Genomic DNA, 21,699 nt, shown 5'->3' on the forward strand with positions numbered 1-21,699 from the left:
ATCCAGTAGCTGTGAGTCCATCTCCAGCCCCAAGGTCCTGGAGGTCAGAGTCCACAGCTTACACCTATCCCACTGCCCAGCACTTGGCCCAGGGGTGCTGTTTGAATCACTTGAGTTCATGGACAGAAAATTTTTAATATTTAAAAAATATTATTCTTATGTGACCCTTTGCCCATTGGATTCCATGTTGGCTACAAGAGTGTGGTATCAAGGATTTGGCCGAGAAGTGGAGGTCCCTGCTGCAGAGTCCTGTGGGAGAGTGAGGCAAGCCCTATGCTTAGAGGTACATGGCCTGCTTTCCAAGCTGTGTGACTTGTGGAAGTCACTTAATGTTCCCTGAGTCTCAGATTCTTCAGCTGCAATAATAGATTGAGTAACCAGGAAGTTCTCTTAGCAAGGGGATCCTCCTGGCTTTGTCCTGATTCTGGTATTTCAGGGCCTGTGACAGGCCAGAGGGTAGGCAGATGGCACACACAGGCCTTTCCGGGGCTCTCATCACATGCTATGCGTGGGTCACATCTGACCCAGGTCTGGCAACCATATTCCACAGACCAAAAAATCAGATGACGCTGTCTGGCCATGAGCCAGGACACTGGAAACCAGGTCTCAGGTGCCATGCTTTTCTCGTGTCCATGAGCACTCCATGCAGCTCAACAGGATCCCCCAAAGGCAGTGTGGTCACAGCCCTTCCCCCCTCCCTGGCCTTCCTGAGCCCCGCAGGGCGCATCTCTCTGCACTGACTGGACAGATGGCAGCTCCCCTCACTCCACCCCATGTTCCACTCTATCGCCAAGGTGATGCTGAGCACGGGTCTGCAAGAGCAGAAGGCAGGTGCCTGAACTCTCCCAGGTCCATTAGTTGCTAAGTTGGAACTGCCTTACAGCTGGAGCCTGCGGGGCAAGCAGATACCCACAGGGCCTGGAGAGGGCATCTCCCTCGGAGCAGTCTTGGGGCCTCCATATTTGCTGGCCTTGTTCTCTCTCCACATGTGGTGGCTGCACCAGCTCACTTGGAGGTGCCCAGGGAGCCCTGCAGGGGAAATGTAGGCAAGGAGACCCTCTCCGTAGCTCCTGCAGCAGCTTCCAGAGGCAAGAAACATGGGCTTCTATAAAGCCATCCCACAGCACACCGCCCATCCCCCAAACATCCCCTACTTGCCAGCCACAGGATCTAGAATTCACTTTTTGAGCATCTACAATGTTCAGGGGACTGACCTAGGCTATAGAGAAACTGACTGTCGTCCCTCTAGCATGGAACTCACAGTCTAGATGGGGCACTAACAAATAAAAATAAAATATAATATGGAGCAACAAGAGCCATTTTAGGGGTATGTGTGGGCTTCTTGTTTTTCATCATGCCTGGGGTTGAACCAGGAAGGCTTCCTAGAGGAGGAGGCTGCTGCAGCCCTAGGTTGAGAAAAGCCAGGAGGCTGCGTCCAGTGGCTGTATCCTCACTTACTGCAGAGAATGCCCTCATTGATCAGTGATGTCGGTAACAGAAGGGAGGGTTAGACAGCCCTTGGGCCAGATATCTGCTGACTCTGCCTTAGGCCTTAGTATGAACGAGTACATCACTTCTAAGGAAGTGACAAATGAAACTCATATTGTTTTGATTACAGCAGACATTTATTGATTATTTCTTAAATGTCAGGCGTAACCATAGATGATTTCACAACAACCCTTGGAGGTAAGAACTATTTTTATCTCTGTTTTCTAGATGAGGAAATTGAAATCCAGAGAGGTTAAAGGACTTACCCATAACCACAGTGGTCAAATGTTAGTTCTGGAAGGAACTTCAGAAATCAACTGCTCTAAACCCTTCTTTGACAGATAAGGAAAGGAAGCCCTAGGAAGAGAGGCATTTTGCTCATGGCCATTCAGAGCTGGAAGGCTGATGGTGAGAGGAGAGAAAAGGTCAGCAGCTCAGCCGGTCTCAGGGAGGGGCTGTGGGCAGCCAGGGCTTGTCTGGGAGAATCAGGCATTTGTTTAGAGAGAGACAGTGAGTGACTCTGTTGAAGCCCACGAATTATCCCCAGTATCCATTCTCCCTTGTTTCATTTTAGTAACAAACATGGCTGAGTTTAAGATGGACACACATCTGCTCCACTCGAAACTACATTTCCTAGGCTCCTTTGTGGGTGGGCGTGGTCATATGACAAAGTGCAGGCTAAAAGACGGGAACAAAGACACCTCCGGGTCATCTTCCTAAAGACAAGTCGTTGGTCTGCATGCCTGGCTCCCCTTCCTGCTGTCTGGGAAATGGTGCCACTTGGGGAGCTGCCTTGGACACTTTCAGATGCAGAGATCCACTGCTGGGACCCACAGCTGATCCTTGAATAACCTCAAGGTGCAGAGCTGCCTACCCAAGAGAAAAGCACCTTTGAGGGTCTTACACGGGCAATTAAATTGGCCAATTGTATGTCCAGCTCAGAAGTGATCTGTGCCACTGCTGCCCTGAGCTAGCTCCATGGACCCACCCAACCACAGGGGCAGAGAAATCTAATCCTGCCACATGCCTAGAAGGGGAAGGACTCTTGGTGAATAGCAATAATGATAATGGGGCTTACTCCACAGTTCTGCCTGGGGCCAGTCCTGAGAAGAGCTGCCCTCTCTTCCCTGAAGCCCAAAAGCCGCAGTCCCTGGAGTCACAGCTTACCACAATTGACCCACAAACCAGTCTGAAGGCAAAAGGCCTCTTAGATTCCCCTCACCACATAACCTCGCACGCTCCAGCAGCTCCAGGCAGAGTTCATGGGTGTGTGCCCTTGCCTTCGCCTTCCTAGCCCCCAACCAGGACCAGACACAGAGTAGAAGTTCATCCCCTAGGTGATGGATAGATGGGTGAATAGAAGGCGGGGTGGGCCAGTAAAGGAAATAATGGCAGAGTTCCTGGGGCCTGCACAAATCTCCTTCCTGAGGGAGGGCTTGCCTGAGGCAAGGCCAGCTTCCTTCCCTGGTCTACATGCAGCTGAATTTGCAACTCTGGTTTCTTAGCCACGCGTTTTGGATTGTTCTAACTCAATGCTACAAGCATTGACTGAGCACCTGCCAAGTGCTGGGGGCTTTTCTAGGCTCGTTGGGGCAACAGAAATGAACCAACCTCTTGCTGGAGCTCTTGACCAAGAAGGACTGAGACAAGTACCCAAGAAATGATCCACCCAAGGCAAAACAGCATAAATGCCACAAGACAGAAAGGAAGCAGGTGCTTGGGGAGCACCAAGGAAGGAGCAGTGGTTTCTGCCTGCCAGAGGTGGGAGTGAGGGTGGGGAGTGGGTTAGGAAGATTCCCTGAAGAGGTGAAAAGTAAGCAGGGTCATGCATGAGTCCTCCTGCAAATGTGCTTGGGTAGGAGGATTTCAGGTGAAGGGACCTGCTGGACAATGCGTGAAGGCAGGCTCAGGAATGCCAGGCTGTGGGTCATGCTGGCCGAGCCCAGAGGGCAGGGACAGCTGTCTGGCAGATGATGAGTTCTCATTCCCAGCTGAGTAGCTTAGTGAGGGCAGACCGTCCCTTTGCCTTGAAACAGAGGAGCCAGGCAGCCCTCACTGCTCTCTGGCTGTTTACCTTTGAAAGTTATCTCTCTCTTTGGAGCTCAGGTCCTCATCCATGAATGAGGGAACCAGAAATGTGTAGGCTGTCAAAAGCTACCCCATGAGGAAGCTGTGTGTGGGAGGTGTGTGTTGTCTTTGGGCACTCCGGTGCCAGGTTCTGCTCTACCCCCAGGGACTCTGGTACCTGTCAGACAGCTGGCTGGTTCCCCGAGGTCGCACCCTGGGGCCTGGGACTTCCACTTCTCTCTAAAGGTGAGATGATGGGGTCAGCCAGGTCCCTGTGGACATTTCCCACCAGCTCTTCCTTCTCTTCTCACACATGGTAACAGAAATGTACCCTGGCAGCTGTAGAGAGAAAGGGCCTTTGACTGAGGGGCCCGGGAGGGGCTCAGCTTTATTTGTTGACTATAAAAATGTCAGCTCCTTTGGGCAGCTTCTTGAATCAATATTTGCTGTTCTGAGGCTGAGTTCAAATGCTCAGTAATCCACTCGGCCTGTCCATTTCCTCCCTCACCTGCATGAGGGCTCACACCCACACATATTTGGCAGGGCCCCTCACTGACGGGGATGGGGAGCCTGCTCCAGGCCCTCCACCCATCCCTGAGAAGGGCTGTCTGAGAGCTCTGTAGCCCAAAGGTAGCTTGCTAGGAAGGAAAGATCTGAAAGGCAGGATTGCTCTGAGTTTCAATCTGTGCATCTGAAAAACGAACAGAATAGTAACACCTACTTCCCAGGGTAAGTTCAAATAAAAGAAGGGATGTGCACAGGTTTCCTCAGTCATCAGGCTGTGCAGCATAGCGACAATAATCACAATGACAACAATGATGGTGAAGGTGAAAGCATTTGCTGAAGCTTCCTAGGTGTTGCTGTGCTGCTGAGTAGCCTCTAGCCCAGTCTTGTGGCCGTGATCTGACAGCACACACGTTCTAGAATATTTTTCCCTGTGATCTCTGCACCAACCACTAGCTCTCAGCCTCCAGCAGCTGCACACCTCACGCTTTTTTCCTGGTAAGGGGCCAGGGGAATGTTAGTGAAGAAATATGGGGCTGTGAAGGTAGATGGATCCTTGATCTTCCACTTCGTACTGTGTGTCTTTTGACCAGTTACTTAAGCTTTCTGAGCCTCAGATTCTCATCTACAAGATGGACCAAGGCCTAGCCTACAGAGCTGTTATGTGGCTTAGAGATAATGCATGTAAAGCACCCAGCAGGGCATCTGGCACTTAGTAGGTGTTTCTCAAGTATTTATTCCTCTCTCCTGTGGTTGGCGCATCCTGGTCCAACACAACCGTCTCTGCTCACACATGGGTCTGTGCATTGGGTGAGACCAGCCTGGGCCCCAGAAACCATGAGGCTTCTTTGCTGGCACATAGGAAGCTCCCACAGTAGAGAGTGCTTTCAGGTTACTCCATCCTCCATCTTTGGCTTCTGATTTGGCTTGGCTGCCAGAGTTGGTGCACAGCTTAATACCTGCAGGGTGCAGGGAGAGCCATCAACCCCCTGGGACAGGTGGAAGTCTTGCATCTGATGCCAAGACTGGCCTTGGGATGAGAGGTACACATTGAATCTGACTCACACAACACCTGCTTGGGCTCATCACTTTCAATCTTGTGGTCATTGCAGATGGTCACAGGGCCCCAACAACCCCTGTCCACCCACTGCCATCTACCATGAGTTTCTGAAAAGATGGCTCTACCTTTGAGGAGGCCTCATGGAGAAAAGTCTCATGTGCACTGTGGAGCAACAGTAAAACTTAATCTTGCGCCAAACTAAAAGTAGCCATTGAGCCCCTGGGAGCCTCAGGGCTCCCCAGAAGACACTGTCAGAGCACCCATTCTGAGACTTGCTGGGCTGCAGGCCCAGCTATAGTTGAGCTGATGCTCAACAACAATGTACCCCTAGGCCAGGGCTGGGGCTGGTCATGAGCAAGCTGGGAGGAGGCAGCCCCTCCTTCTCCAGCCTGTCTGAGGCACAGCCCAGGCAGTACACACCCAAGCTTTCTTCACTGGTGCCCAGGGAGGCTTCATGCAAGAGGGTTCCCCTCCAAGATATACAAAAATTCAGGGAGTAAGGAGTACCTTGGCCCACCAGAGGCACAACAAGCTGTCCCTCCTCCTCTCTCTGCTTGAGATTTGAGCAATCTGTCCTGGGTCCCCGTTCCATGGCATGATAGCTATGAGAGGCCGCTGCTCAGAATGAGAATGAGGGAGGAAAAAAGCCAGTGAGTGAGAGCACATGTCTTAAACAGTGTTCCTCCAAGGTTATTCCAGGGGCCAACAGTGGCAGAATAACCCGGATTGTTTATTAAAAATGCAGATCTCTGGCACCACTGCAGATGACCTAGATCAGAATCTTTAGGGTGAAGCCTAGGCATCTGCACTTTTTAAAAGCACCCCAAATGATTCCTATATACATTAAAGTTTAATGACCCCTGCCAAAATCCCATGTCCAATACATGCTTGCTCTGAAATAATGTGTGCCTTTTAATTGAGGTATACTTTACATATGGTGAACCTCAAACTTGTCAGTTTTAATGAATGCATATCAAGACACAGAACATTTCCATTATTCCAGAAAGTTGCCTCATGCCCCCTCCTGGTCAGTTCCACCTTCTAAGCAACCACTGATCTGATTTCTATCATTATAGGTTAGTTTTACCTCTTCTCAAACTTTATATAATTGAGTTCACATAATGTGTACTTTTTTGTGGCCAGCTTCTTTCACCCCGCATATTTTTGGGATTCATCTATGTCAAAATGTCTGTCAGCAGTTCATTCCTTTTTGTGGCTGACTACTATTTCATTGCATGAATATGTCATGGTTTGCTTTTCCGTTCTTTGTTGTTAGACATAAAAGTTGTTTATAGTTTTTGGCTATTTTGAACAAAGTGCTGATGACAATTTGCGTTCAGGTTTTTGTGGACATATGCTTTCGTTTCTCTTGGGTAAATACCTACGAGGGTGATATGGTGTGGCTGTGTCCCCACCCAAATCTCATCTTGAATTCCCACATGTTATGGGAGGCACCCCGCGGGAGGTAATGGAATCATGGGGGCAGGTCTTTCCCATGCTGTTCTGGTAAAGATAAGTCTCACAAGATCTGATGGTTTGAAAAAGGGGAGCTTCCCTGCACAAACTCTCTTCTCTTGTCTGCCACCATGTGAGACGTGCCTTTCACCTTCTGCCATGATAGTGAGGCCTCCTCAGCCACATGGAACTGTAAGTCCAATAAACCTCTTCCTTTTGTAAATTGTCCAGTCTTAGGTATGTCTTTATCAGTAGTGTGAAAATGGACTAATACAGTAAATTGGTACCATAGAGTGGGGTGTTGCTGAAAAGATACCCCAAAACGTGGAAGCAACTTTGGACACTGGGTAACAGGCAGAGGTTGGAAAGGTTTGGAGGGCTCAGAAGAAGATAGGAAAATGTGGGAAAGTTTGGAACTTCCTAGAGACTTGTTGAATGACTTTTCCCAAAATGCTGACAGTGATATGGACAATAAAGTACAAGTTGAGGTGGTCTCAGATGGAAATGAGGAACTTGGGAACTGGAGCAAAGGTGACTCTTGTTATGTTTTAGTAAAAAGACTGGTGGTATTTTGCCCTTGCCCTAGAGATTTGTGGAACTTTGAACTTGAGAGAAATGACTGAGGCTATCTAGCTATTAGGCTATCTGATTTAGGCAGAAAAGCATTCAAGAGGTGACTTGGGTGCTGTTAAAGGGATTCAGTTTTATAACAGAAGCAGAGTACCAAGAGCATAAAGCAGAGTGGAAAATTTGCAGCCTGACAATGTGACAGAAAAGCAAAGTCCATTTTCTGAGGAGAAATTCAAGCTGGCTGCAGAAATTTGCATAAGTAATGGGGAGCTGTATGTTAATCCCAAGACAATGGGGAAAATGTCTCCAAGGCATGTCAGAGGTTTTCATGGCAGCCCCTCCCATTACAGGCCCAGAGGCCTAGGAGGAAAAAGTGGTTTCATGGACTGGGACCAGGATCCCCATGCTATGTGCAGCCTAGGGACTTGGTGACCTGTGTCCCAGCTGCTCCAGCCATGGCTGAAAGGGGCCAATGTAGAGGTTAGGCCATGACTTCAGAGGATGCAAGTCCCAAGACTTGGTAGCTTTCATGTGGTGTTGAGCCTACGAATGCACAGAAGTCAAGAATTGGGGTTTGGGAACCTCCACCTAAATTTCAGAAGATGTATGGAAATGCCTGGATGTCTAGGCAGGAGTTTGTTGCAGGGGCAGGGCTCTCATGGAGAACCTCTGTTAGGACAGTGTGGAAGGGAAATATGGGGTCAGAACCCCCATACAGAATCCCTACTGGGGCACCACCTAGTGGAGCTGTGAGAGGAGGGCCACCATCCTCCAGACTTCAGAATGGTAGATCCACCAATAGCTTGCACCGTGTGCCTAGAAAAGCCACAGACACTCAGTGTCAGCCCGTGAAAGCAGCCAGAAGGGAGGCTGTACCCTGCAAAGCCACAGGGGTGAAGCTGCCAAAGACCATGGGAATCCACCTCTTGCACCAGCATGACCTGGATGTGAGACATGGACTTAAAGGAGATCATTTTGGAGCTTTAAGATTTGAGTGCCCTGCTGGATTCTGAACTTGCATGGGCCCTGTAACCCCTTTGTTTTGGCCAATTTCTCCCATTTGGAATGGCGGTAGTTACCCAATGCCTATACCCCGATTGTATCTAGGAAGTAACTAACTTGCTCTTGATTTTACAGGTTCATAGGCAGAAGGGACTTGTTTTGTCCAAAGACTTTGGACTGTGGACTTTGGAGTTAATGCTGAAATGAGTTAAGACTTTGGGGGACTGTTGGAAAGGCATGACTGGTTTTGAAACGTGAGGACATGAGATTTGGGAGGGGCCAGGGTCGGAATGATATGGTTTGGTTGTGTCCCCATCCAAATCTCATCTTGAATTCCCACATGTTGTGGGAGGGATCCAGTGGGAGGTAACGGAATCATGGGGACAGGTGTTTCACATGTTGTCTCATGATAGTGAATAAGTCTCATGAGATCTGATGGTTTTAAAAAGCAGAACTTCCCTGCACAAGCTCTCTTCTCTTGTCTGTCTCCATGTGAGACGTGCCTTTCACCTTCTGCTATGATCGTGAGACCTCCCCAGTCACATGGAACTGTAAGTCCAATAAACCTCTTTATTTGGTAAATTGCCCAATCTCAGGTATGTCTTTATCAGCAGCATGAAAATGGACTAATACAGAGGAGAAGCACTGGGTCATACGGGAAATGTGATGGGCTGACGTAGGCAGAATTCTAAATGGTCCTTATGATCTCTGCCTCCTGGCTCTACACCCTCTCCTCTTGAGTGTGGGCAGGATCTATGACCTATTTCTAATCAATAGAGTATGGCATCAGTGATGGATGTCACTTCTATGATTATGTTATTTTGCATAAGACTCCATCTTAGCCAACTGGAATGAGAGACCTTTCTTTGAGCTGCAGGAGCCTCTAGAAACTGAGAGCAGCCCCTTGCTGACAGCCAGCAAGAAAGTGGGACCTCAGCCACAAATGAATTCTGCCAATGACCACGTCAGCATAGAAGAGAACCCCAAGCTCTGGAAAGGAGCAAAGACCAGATGACATTTTGTTTCTATTCTTGTGAGGCCCTGAGTGGAGGTCTCAGACAACCTGTGCCTGGACTCCTGCCTGCAGAAACTGTGAGATAATTAATGTTCACTGTTTTCCATCACTATGTTTGTAGTAATTTGTTATACAGCATAGAATACTGATACATGAGGAAACGAAAATCACATTGATAAATGGGTCACAGACCTAAATAGAAAAGCTAGAAAGTTACTAGAAAAAAAGTACTGAAGAATCTCTTCATGACCTTAGAGAAGAAAAAAGTTTTCTCCAGAGGATTCAGAAAATATTAGCCATAAAAGAAAAAAATTGCTAAACTGAGAAAATACTTAAGTCACAGGTTGGGAGAAAATATTTGCAACACATAACATTGACAATTGATTGGTATGTGCATGCATAAAGACTCCTATAACTAAAGAAGGAAACAAGTCAATTAAAAAGAACATAAAAGAAGATGGACCAATGGTCAGTAAGTCCATGATGCCCATGACAAAATGCTCATCCTCATTAGGCATTAGGCAAAATGCAAATTAAAACCACAAGGAGGTACCACTACATATCAACAGGAATGACGGAAATGAAAAAGACAATACCAAATGCTAAAATAAAAAGAAATTGACAACAATAAATGTTGGAGAGGATGTGGAGCAGCTAGGATAAGATCTTATACCTTGCTAGAGGAAGTGTAAAATGTGCAGTCACTTCACAAAACTGAAGTTTCTTCAGAGTTTAAATATCCACTTTAATTTGATTTTATAGCTTACAGCAATAAAACCACAGGCCTTCATCAGTAACTAGCATTTGAAATGTGTTTTTTAAAATCAACGTTATAAGTGTACACGATAGAAGAGTCCGTTACTTAATTCAGTAAGACTTAAAAAAGAGGAATTGTCAACTCCCTATTTCCTTTTCTCAAGAGGGGAATCATTTCAATTCCATTAGTTTTCTTTTCTTTTTTAACTTTAACTTTCTTGATTTTTCAATCTAATTGACTTTTTACTAGTGAAGACAGTGATTTATTTCTGTTTAACCACCACTACTCCATGACCAATATCTCTTCCCTCACCCTATTCTTCCAGTGTAGCTATATCTCAATTGTTGGATATTTAATATTTCTAATGTTATGACTAAATTATATTAAGGATTGAGCCATATAATAATAATAATAATAATAATAATAATAATAATAATAGTCACCCTATTATTTTTTCTTTCTTGCACTACTTTTAGTTTTCTTTGAAGTTTCTTCTTTAATTATTTGCTTAGTTTTAATCTTAGCCTCTAAAAAGTAGAGTCTGAAGCAAAAATTAAAGTACTGATACTCTATTTGGGAGATGCAAATCCAGATCACTGAGGTTGAGGAAAAAGGAAGGGAGGCAAAGAAAGATGTGAAGCAATGCAAAATGACATGTTACTGCACTTGGCTGCTGCTGAATAAAGAGCCACTCAGTGACACAGCAGGTTGTTCAGCAGGTCTGTTCATTTGGCACCCGAGACTTCTCCAGATGGGTTGCAAGAATAAATCATGCTTCAATGTCATCCATAGAAGAAAAGGAGAAAAGTGGTTTGTCCTCCTGGCTCCTTCTTGTCTGTGGATTCTTGTTTGGTAAAATTCATCTCATGTGAATTTATTCCCTTATACTTCTAGATTGCATTAACCAGCCCCTTCGTGGGATGCCCACTTGGGATCCTAGATCTCACACTCTGTGCTGTAGTGTTTTATCCAACCCTGGAAGAGATGGAAGGAGAAAAACTCTGGAGGAATGGCTAGTTGGCCCAGCTTCAAGAATAGCTAGAAGAGGCTTAGGGAGCTTGCGTCTGATATAGGTTTCTATACACTTATCGCTGATACAACTCCAGCTTTCACCTATCCACTGAAAACTCCTCTCAATCACTCAAATAAATGGGGGTATTCCATCATTTTCCACTTCCTGGAGCTCTGTCTCTGGATCCATTTGACCATGCTCCACTCCGGACTGGTTGACATCTATACTTGGTACATAGCTGTTATCCTGAAATCTCCTTTCACCATCATTTGGAGTTTTTCTCCTTCTGTCTCTTAAGTTGAAACTGTTTCCTGAATTACATATCTTCTTCTTTTCAACCTATCCATCTGACAAAGGGCTCAAGAATCTATAAGGAACTTAAACAAATTAACAAGAAAAAAAAAAAACAACCCCATCAAAAAGTGGGTAAAGGATATGGACAGACACTTCTCAAAAGAAGGCATTTATGCGGCCAATGAACATATGAAAAAAAGCTCATCATCACTGGTCATTAAAGAAATGCAAATCCAAAACCACAGGACATACCATCTCATGCCAGTTAGAATGGTGATCATTAAACAGTCAGGAAACAACAGATGCTGGAGAGGATGTGGAGAAATAGGAAAGCTTTTACACTTTTGGTGGGAGCGTAAATTAGTTCAACCATTGTGGAAGACAGTGTGGCGATTCCTCAAGGATCTAGAACCAGAAATATCATTTGACTCAGCAATCCCATTACTGGGTATATACCCAAAGGATTATAAATCACGCTGCTATAAAGACACATGCACACGTATGTTTATTGCAGCACTATTCACAATAGCAAGGATTTGGAACCAACCCAAGTGCCCATCAGTGATAGACTGGATAAAGAAAATGTGGCACATATATACCATGGAATACTATACAGCCATAAAAAGGGATGAGTTCATGTCCTTTGCAGGGACATGGATGAAGCTGGAAACCATCATTCTCAGCAAACTTACATAGGAACAGAAAACCAAACACCTCATGTTCTCACCCATAAGTAGTAGCTGAACAATAAGAACACATGGACACAGGGAGGGGAACATCACACACTGGGGCCTGTTGGGGGGTGGGGGACTATGGAAGGGATAGCATTAGAAGAAATACCTAATGTAGATGACAGGTTGATGGGTGCAGCAAACCACCATGGCACGTGAATACCTATGCAACAAACCTGCAGATTCTGGACATGTATCCACGTATATATATAAAAAAGAATCCTTGGAGGAAAATTACCAAATTATCATTATTTCCCTATAAAATTAAAGAAAGAGGCAAAACACAACTAAGATAAAGTTTCTGCCCACAACACATTTACAGTTTTAAAAGAGATTAATAGGTTGGTAGGTTTAAGTTATACAAACATTAAGCAGTGGCCGGGCACAGTGGCTCATGCCTGTACTCCCAACACGTTGGGAAGCCAAGGCAGCCAGATTGCCTGAGCCCAGGATATCGAGACCAGCCTGGGTAACATGGTGAAGCCCTGTCTCTACAAAAATACAAAAAATTAGCCAGACAGGCTGGCAAGCTCCTTTAGTCCCAGCTACTCAGGAGGCTGAGGTGGGAGGATTGCTGGAACCAGGGAGGCTGAGACTGCAATAGGGCATGACTTTGCCACTGCACTCAGCCTAGCAATAGAGCGAGACCCTGTCTAAAAATAAATAAATAATAAAAATATTAAGCAAAGCAAGGCTAATTTAGTTGATGCAGAACCTATAGGAGATGTGAAGCCATTTTCTTGGTTTATATTTTTATTTTGGTAAAAGACCTCCTTAGTGGTGCATAGTATGAATAGGGTGCACACAGTTCAATTCTGGCCTTGGTATTAAGCCTCAGCCTTAAAAAGGCCAAAAAGCCAAATGCATACTTAAACATAATTTCTGGCATCTATAAATTTTTACTAATCAATATTCTTGTGACCTTTACAGTTACCACCATATCTAATTAGTGCTAAATCGTCAGTAATGTGAATAAGCCACACCATCCAAATTATTGCTAATATTAGAATATTCACCTTCAAATATCAGTAGTCACTTTAGATGACTTTTGGAGTGAGAAGCTACTTGTGTGCTTTATATATTATAAATCTATCAGTTACTTGAGTATGTACTCCCAAACACAAAATGCGTTGGTATTATTCAAAAATTGAACGTCTCGTAAAATTTGGCTGTGAATTCATCTAGCCCTGGGCTTTTCTTGGTCAGGGAATTTTTTATTACTAGGTCAATTTCATTACTCGCTATTGGTCTGTTCAGGATTTCTATTTCTTCCTAGTTCAATCTTGGAAGGTAGTACATTTCCAGGAATGTATCCATTTCCCCCAGGGTTTCTAGTTTGTGAGCATAGAGATGTTCAAAGTGGTCTCAACTGATCTTTTGTATTTCTGTGGTATCAATTGTAAGTCACCTTTATCATTTCTGATTGTGTTTATTTGAATCTTCTCTCTCTTTTTCTTGGTTAGTCTAGCCAGTGGTCTATCAATTATGTTTATCTTTTCAAAGAACCAACTTTTTGTTTCCTTGATCCTCGTATCATGTGTTTTTGTGTCAATCTCATTTAATTCTGCTCTAATCTTTGCTATTTCTTTCCTTCTGCTAGCTGTTGGTTTGGTTTGTTTTTGTTTTTCTAGTTCCTTGAAGTGTGACATTAAGTTGTTGATTTTAGGTCTTTCTATCTTTTTAATGTAGCCATTTAACACTATAAACTTACAGCACTGCTTTTGCTATATCCCAGAAGTTTTGGTGTGTTGTGTCTTTTTTCATTTGTTTCTATCTTTTTAATTTCTGCATTAATTTCATCATTTACTCAAAGATCATTCAGGAGCAATTTGTTCAGTTTCCATATATTCAAATAGTTTAGAGAGTTCCTCTTGATATTGAGTTCTAATTTTATTTCACGGTGGTCTAAAAATATATTTTATATGATTTTTAAAAATTTATTGAGACTTGCCTTATGGCCAAGAATATGGTCTATTTTCAAGAATGTTCCACATTCAGGTAAGAAAAATGTATATTCTGCAGTTGTTGGGTGGAATGTTCTGTAAATGTCTATTAGGTAGGTCCATTTGGCCTAGAGTCCAGTTTAAGACTTTGCTGATTTTTGCCTTGATGATCTGTCTAGTCCTGTCAGTGGGGTGTTGAAGTTCCCCACTATTATTGTATTGCTGTCTCTTTTCTTAGGTCTAGTAGTATTTGTTTTATGGATCTTGGTGCTTTGGTATTGGGTGCATATATATTTGGGATAGTTATATCTTCCTGTTAAATTGAACCATTTATCATTACATAATAACCTTTTTTGTCCTTTTTTACAGTTATTGGTTTAAAGTCTGTTTTGTCTGACATAAGTATAGCTCCTCCTGCTCATTTTTCTTTTCTGTTTGCATGGTATAGTTTTTTCATATGTTTATTGCAGCACTATTCACAATAGCAAAGTCATGGAATTAACCTAAGTGTCCATCTACAGATGACTGGATAAAGAAAATGTGGTATGTGTATTTATACACACACACACACACACACACACACAAGATGGAACGCTATGCAGTCATAAAAATGAAATTATGTTTTTTGCAGCAACATAAATGGAGTTGGAGGCCCCATTACTATAAGTGAAATAACTCAGAAACAGAAAATCAAATACTACATGCTCCCACTTACAAGGGGTACACAAGGACATATAAAAGGAACTAATAGACACTGGGGATTTCAAAAGTGGTAAGAGTGGGAGGGGGTAAGGGTTGAAAATTACCTGTTGGGTACAATGTTTACTATTGGGGTGATGGACAGGCTGGAAACCTAGACTTCACCATTACACAACACATCCATGAAGCAAACCTGCACTAGTACCCCTCAAACTATTAAAAAAGTTGAAATGCTACAAAAAGTAATGAGCAATTTTACATATGAAAACAATTAGTAAAAATAACCAAATAGCTGAATATATAGGAAATAAAGTGTCTGTTGATTTGAAGGTTAGAAAAGAGCGGATTAGTGAGATAAACATAGGAAGAACTTCATATCCTTTTTGAATAAAATGTTAATTAAAAACTAAATGATACAAGAAAGAATAACAAAGATTAGATTATATCATAATTCACATCATTATAGAATTGTTTGAGGTACTAGCACTCAAAACACTAACAAAATAAACTTTAATAACGATATTTAACTTTTTGTTATTTCCCTTTAGGCCGAAAGTATTTCAAAAAAATTTGTCATGGCTTGTAAGGATATGCTTTGTCCTCTCAACATTTCATGAAAAGAAAAAACTCCAAAACCATGTACATCATCATCCATGACTAATCATCTTCAATGTAGACATAACAAAGATACAATAATACATTTCACAATTTTAGAAAAAACTGAGGTAAACAAAACACATAAATTTTTCTTGCTGATAAAATATCAAAGTAACAGACCTCACAAGAGTTCTTTAAGTTTTTTTTTAGTTTTGAGTCTTTGGAGGATAAAAATGTAAGTAATATACTTGTTCAAAGAGTTACAATAGACTATAACCGATTTTCAGTAATTGAAGATGATGGATTTTTGGCCGGGTGAGGTGGTTCATCCCTGTAATCCCAGCACTTTGGGAGGCCGAGGTGGGTGGATCACCTGAGGTCAGGAGTTTGAGACTAGCCTGACCAATATGGTGAAACCCTGTCTCTAATAAAAAAATACAAAAATTAGCCAGGTGTAGTGGTAGGCAGCTGTAATTCCAGCTACTCAGGAGGCTGAGGCAGGAGGATTACTTGCACCCAGTAGATGGCGGCTGCAGTGAGCTGAGATTGTGCCACCACACTCCAGCATGGGTGACAGAGTGAGACTCTGTCTCAAAAAAAAAAAAAAGGAAGATGATGGATTTTTGAGATTTGTTCAAGCTATGAATTCCAGATTAAATAAAAAGATATTAAAAACACTCCTGATTATATTCTTTTATGCAATAGAGATATTATTAGTCATGCTTTGGATGTTAATATAGTTATATCTGCTTTCTTTTGATTAGTATTTCCATGGCATACCTTATTCCTTCTTACTACTTTTTACATTTCTAATCATTATATTTCAACTGAATTTCTTGTAAGCAGCATATAGCTCAGTTTTTATTGTCTTAAGTGGGGGCAGTTGAGATTTTAATAACAGAAATCAATGTTGGGCCCTGCCTGTCAGTGCCGGGCCCATGGGCCTCCTATCTTCCTATTGCTTGGATGGCTGCCTGCAGCCAGGCTTCCCACATTCTCTAGGAAAGATCCAGCAGCAGCCTGACAAGGGAGGCAACAGCAGCTAAGGCGATGGAAGATGGAGGAGACAGAAGCATGTGCAGGTGCATGTGTGTATGAACTTAACACATGTGAACACACATAAAGTGTTAGGTTTACAGACCCTGACTCAGAGGCAGTCTAGGATAGGAAAGGAAGGAGGCAAGCTTTGAAGAAGCACCTTTTTCTCTGGAGTGCCTCAGCCTCACCCTATCCCAGGACAGACATGTGGGGTATGAGAAACTCACCCCTGGGTCCCAGGCTTCAGGACTGGAGCCCTTTTGAGTCTGGTGGATTCACAGGTACAGTGTGTGGGTCCACAGAGTCTGTCTCCTTCTGAAAGCCCTGGAAAGGTGGGAGATAGAAAGTAAAAGGAAGCAGGTCTCTGACAGATGGACCTGACACGGCAGCCATCACTGGTCTCCGAGTGAGATGGTAATGATCTCAGCCTTATGTACCTACTGCAGGGCTGCAGAGCCCACAGAAGGCCTCCTTAAGTCCATGGAACAACTTATTCTCCATGTCTTCCCTGTTGGTCAGCTCCTACAGGCTAAGTATGGAGTTGTTCTGGCCACTCCTGGAGACCCACTGATAGATGAGCTTTCCCCATTCTTCTGGCCTCTGACACACAATTAGGAAACTAGACTTGCTCTTATCCAGCCACTGTAAGTTCCCATTCTTCCTCAGTTCCTCTGATACAACCTGGATTGATCCCACAGGAAGCTTCCACAGCTTGACGCTGCTGAAGAGCAGGATCTCCTGAGCATCCACTGCCATCACGCTGGACTGTTTGTGCAGGCAGCAGAGGGACAGAACCAACGAACATCAGGTGGCCAGCTGCTTCTGCCAAGTGGCCATGTTCAGCTGTAATGTAAAGGGCGGGAAGTGATACTGCCACAGACACTTGAAATTCATCACCATCATAATAGCCCAGGAAAGCCCACATTTTTTTCTTTAATTTTTAATTTATATTTATTTATTTTTTTGAGACGGAATCTCGCTCTGTCACCAGGCTGGAGTGCAGTGCCATGATCTCGGCTCACTGCAACCCCCACCTCCCGGGTTCAAGTGATTCTCCTGCCTCAGTCTCCTGAGTAGCTGGGACTACAGCCATGTGCCACCATGTCCAGCTAATTTTTGTATTTTTAGTAGAGACAGGGTTTCATCATATTGGCCAGGCTGGTCTTGAACTCCTGACCTCAAGTGATTCATCTGACTTGGTCTCCCGAAGTGCTGGGATTACAGGCGTGAGCCACCATGCCCAGCCTCATAGAACTTCTGAATCTGTTGACTGAATTTTTTTTTCACAGTTTTAGAAAAGTCTTGGTTAGTAGCTCTTAAAATATTGCTTCTGCTCCATTCTCTTTTTGTTTTTCTGAGACCATTACATATTGTTACATATTAGACCTCATCACTGTATCACATATGCCTCATGGTCTTTTCTGTACTTTCCATCTCTATTTTTCCCTTCTCCCTGAACTTCAGGATGGATATTTTCAGTTAGTCTGTCTTCCTGGTGATGAATTCTCTCTTTTGCTGTATAACTCTGGTAGGGAGGTAGAGACGCAGCAGATCATATTAACCCCTATTAATCACATTGGGATTATACTGGTTCAGGACTAGGTTTTAGTCTTTTGTGAATACCATTTATTTCTGGTTTACCTTACCTCTTAGAGTGTAGCTTCTGGGTGTCCTAATGGGAGGTCTAGAGTGTTTACTGGGGCCTTTTCTTGCTGAACCCTGAACTCTAATTTTTGTTTCCTTAGGCTTGTTAGACTGCTGAAAGCTCTGCTCAGCTTTGCCTTATTTAAGTGTCTGCTGCTGCCCAGCTTCCTAGCTTCTCAGCCCTGTGCTTTTAAATTGGCAAATGCCTCAAGGAAAAAGCCCTGCAGGATTCTGGGTTTATTTCAAAATGTATTTCTTTGCTTTGCTTTTAAATTGGCAAATGCCTCAAGGAAAAAGCCCTGCAGACTTCTGGGTTTATCTCAATGTATTTCTTTGCTCTGATATTCTCGCCACTCAAGTCTGGCCACCTAACTGTAACTGACTCTGTATTTATTAATAGCTATGTAATGTCTTCAAAGAGATTTATTTTTGTCTTTTGTCTTGCTATTACAACTTTTTTCTCTTTTTTTGGTGGCGGGGTTGGTCTGCAAAAAGCATTCCCAGAAGTATAAACTTTAATAATGTTATTTAATATGCTACTTCTGTATCCTGAACATTAGTCATTTGGATGTGCAGAAACAGAAGACTTTGTTCTTAAAGATTGCCACTACCGGGAGAGGCGGCTCATGCCTGTCATTCCAGCACTTTGGGAGGCCAAGGCGGGTGGATCCCTTGAGGTCAGGAGTTTGAGACCAGCCTGGTCAACATGGTGAAACCTTGTCTCTACTACAAATACAAAAATTTGCTGGGTGTGATGGCATGTGCCTGTAGTCCCAGCTACTGGCTACTCAGGAGGCTGAGGCAGGAGAATCGCTTGAACATGGGAGGCGCGGGTTGCAGGCAGTTGAGATCGAGTCAATGCACTCCAACCTGGGTGACAGACTGAGAATACAATGGATTAATGATGAATGCTTGCAAAGAAATGAGGTTGGGGATCAGGGTAAGGCAGTTTTACCAAGAGAATGGTGAAACTGACAGACATATTCATAGAGTAGAAAACAGATCTATAGACTGACCATGGGAAAAATGTGGTGAAGGTAATGAGTGATTTAGGAATCACAAGCAAAACATTTTATACACCTCCTTAAGTTGTGTATTTAAAATGTAATTATAATAGTATATTTTTAACTGAATAATAGGCCAAAGCATGAAGATAGTGAGCCATTCTCATCATACTTCTTTAAAGAGAAATTGCATGGTTTTGAAATTGTTTTGTTATTTACTTATATGAGATGTTAAAACAAGATGGAAATGCAGCCATCACATACTAAAAAATAGCTTGAGTTTTGAAAATGCCTTAATATAATATGCTTCAGGTAATAATAATAATGATAACTTGTTAGCAGGATTTGCTAATGCACAGAGGTTAATTGGAGAGAAATCAATTCATATGCTAGACTCTGCTGGAGAAGTAATCAAAATGATGGATCTTGAGAGGATAACTTTTTCTTGAATTATACTTGTTGAAAGACCCACCTTTCATTCTACTTAAGAAAAGATGCTGACACTGATATGCATGCAACGAAATCTTAAATACAGATGGAAATTCATAGATTTTGTTATTCTGAAATCTAGTTACATTACTTTATTTACACCCTTGTTTATCCAAGGATTAAAGAAATACACAATGTATGTGAGGGCAAAAATCTGAAATTTCCTTCTGAAATATTCAGATAGCACAAAACTTCAACATGCTTCAAATAGCATCTTTACTAGCAATCAAATCTTCAAGTAGGTGTTGAAAGGGAAATAAACATTACCTTAGTTACTATGGAGAAAAGAAAAGATTAATTATTTGGGAGCAACATCACCACTAGTGTGCCGGCAAGAAGATACTAAAAAACAGCTTGTGTCCTCACCAACCTCAGTTCAAAGTTTCTATTTGTATGACAAAGGTAATGACACAGGAGTAATCCAGCAGATTGAAGTGATGACAAATTACTATTAGTGAATTCTAATGACAAATTTTAAAAACTGACCTCTTAAACTTAGTAATAAAATTATATTAGTAAATAAGCCTTAAAAATAAATTTTCTAGTTTACTCATGTGTCTCAGGGTTTCATTCCATTTCATCCATTCATTCAATGGTGACTTATGGCTTCAGCTAAATACTGATTCTAGTGCAGCCATCTCTCATTAGGTGATACATTTTTAAAGACCTTTTTTGTCTTAAACTGTCTTTTATTTATAGATAGATAGATAGATAGATAGATAGATAGATAGATAGATAGATAGATACATACATACATACATACATACATACATACAGATAGGATCTTGCTCTTGCTCCCAGGCTGGAGTATAGTGGCCTGATCACAGCTCACTGCAGCCGTGACCTCCCCAGCTCAGGTGATCCTCTCGCCTCAGCCTCTCCAGTTGCTGGGACTATAGGCATGCACCACCACTCCTGTCTAATTTTTGTATTTTTAGTAGAGAGGGGGTTTCACCATATTGGTCAGGCTGGTCTCGAATTCCTGACCTCAGGTGATCCAGACTCCTCAGCCTCCCAAAGTACTGGGATTATAGGCATGAGCCACCGTGCTGGCCTTGAAAATGTCTTTATGTTCCTTACACGCTTGATAATTTGGCTGAATACAAATTCTAGGTTGAACATCATTTTCTCATGGAATATTGAAAGCAATGGTCCACATGTTCCTGCTTCCAGGGTTACTTTTGAGAAATCCAAATCCATTCTGATTCTTGATCATTTTTATATGACCTTTTTATCCCCCCACTCTCTCTAGAAGCATTCCAAATTTCTTTGTTCATAGTGTTCAGAAATGCCACAGTTTCAGATATGTAGCCTATTTTTTTTTTTTTCTGTGATAGGTACTGGAGAGTCCTTTCAATTTGTAAAGTCATGTTTTTCTTAGTTCTGGGAATTTTTTTTTTTTTTAATTTCTTTTTGGCCTCTATTTTCTCTTTTAGGAACTACTATTATTTGGATATTGTTCATTTTCTCAGGAACTGCCTCCTCCAGTTTAAACTTGAGAAACCTACTGTTAAAATCTAAATTCAGGGTTTTATATTTACCCCAAAATTTTCTTATTTGTTGGGGGAGAAAACACTCTTTACATAAAGGAGGAGGAAGACTAATGGGTGGCAGAGGATGAAAATATAGGCTGGAGTTGGCCAGTTTCTATTCTCCTGACTCCCTCCTATTACCAAAACGAGTTCAAACCTGACAGCACAGAGAGCCTGGGCCCATACCAGACAACCTGGTTTCCACTCTCAGCTCTGCCACTGACACTGGGTGAGCTTCAGCAAGCCATATCAACTCTCTGGATCTCTGTCTCCTCTCAGTAAAAAAAAATGTGAACAATAATATCTGCACAGCATAACAAAATAATAGCATCTCCTCACACGGCAAAGTGTGAAGAACTTGTGAGAGCAGACATCTGAACCAAGCAAGCTTTATTTAAGTGGAAGAGATTATTTTTATTGGAATAACATGAGGGTTGGTAGTTTTCAGATATCGTGTGAGTTTCTCTCTACTTTCTGAACGAGCAGAGCCCCAAACAACAACTCCAGAGGCAGGTTTTCAATGTGACAGCTTGACAGCCACCTGTTTCAATGGCAGGATTAGGAGGCTCAGAGGCCCCGTGAACTGATGACATCACTTGGAAGTGAAAAAAGGTCAGACTTACCCAATTCCCAAACCCTTGATTTTGGGCTCACAATGCAGGCCAGGTTTTGATTTCCCTGTTTGAGACCAGAGGTCTGTGGCGGTCATTTAAACTTTATCTCAGCATAACTGAAGTGGCCTTTTCATCTCCCCAGCCCACCCAGCCTAACCCCACTGTCACTGCAACAGCCTTAGCG

At 43.0% G+C, this 21,699-nt stretch overlaps 1 pseudogene; it reads right to left on the bottom strand.

The window, feature by feature from the left end:
• Positions 1–16,624: 16,624 nt before the first annotated feature.
• LOC105505379 lies at positions 16,625–17,132 on the bottom strand (annotated as a pseudogene).
• Between the last annotated feature and the right edge of the window lie 4,567 nt (positions 17,133–21,699).

This window comes from Colobus angolensis, unplaced genomic scaffold (assembly GCF_000951035.1).
Source record: "Colobus angolensis palliatus isolate OR3802 unplaced genomic scaffold, Cang.pa_1.0 Scaffold124, whole genome shotgun sequence".
NCBI classification, from domain to species: Eukaryota; Metazoa; Chordata; class Mammalia; order Primates; family Cercopithecidae; genus Colobus; species Colobus angolensis.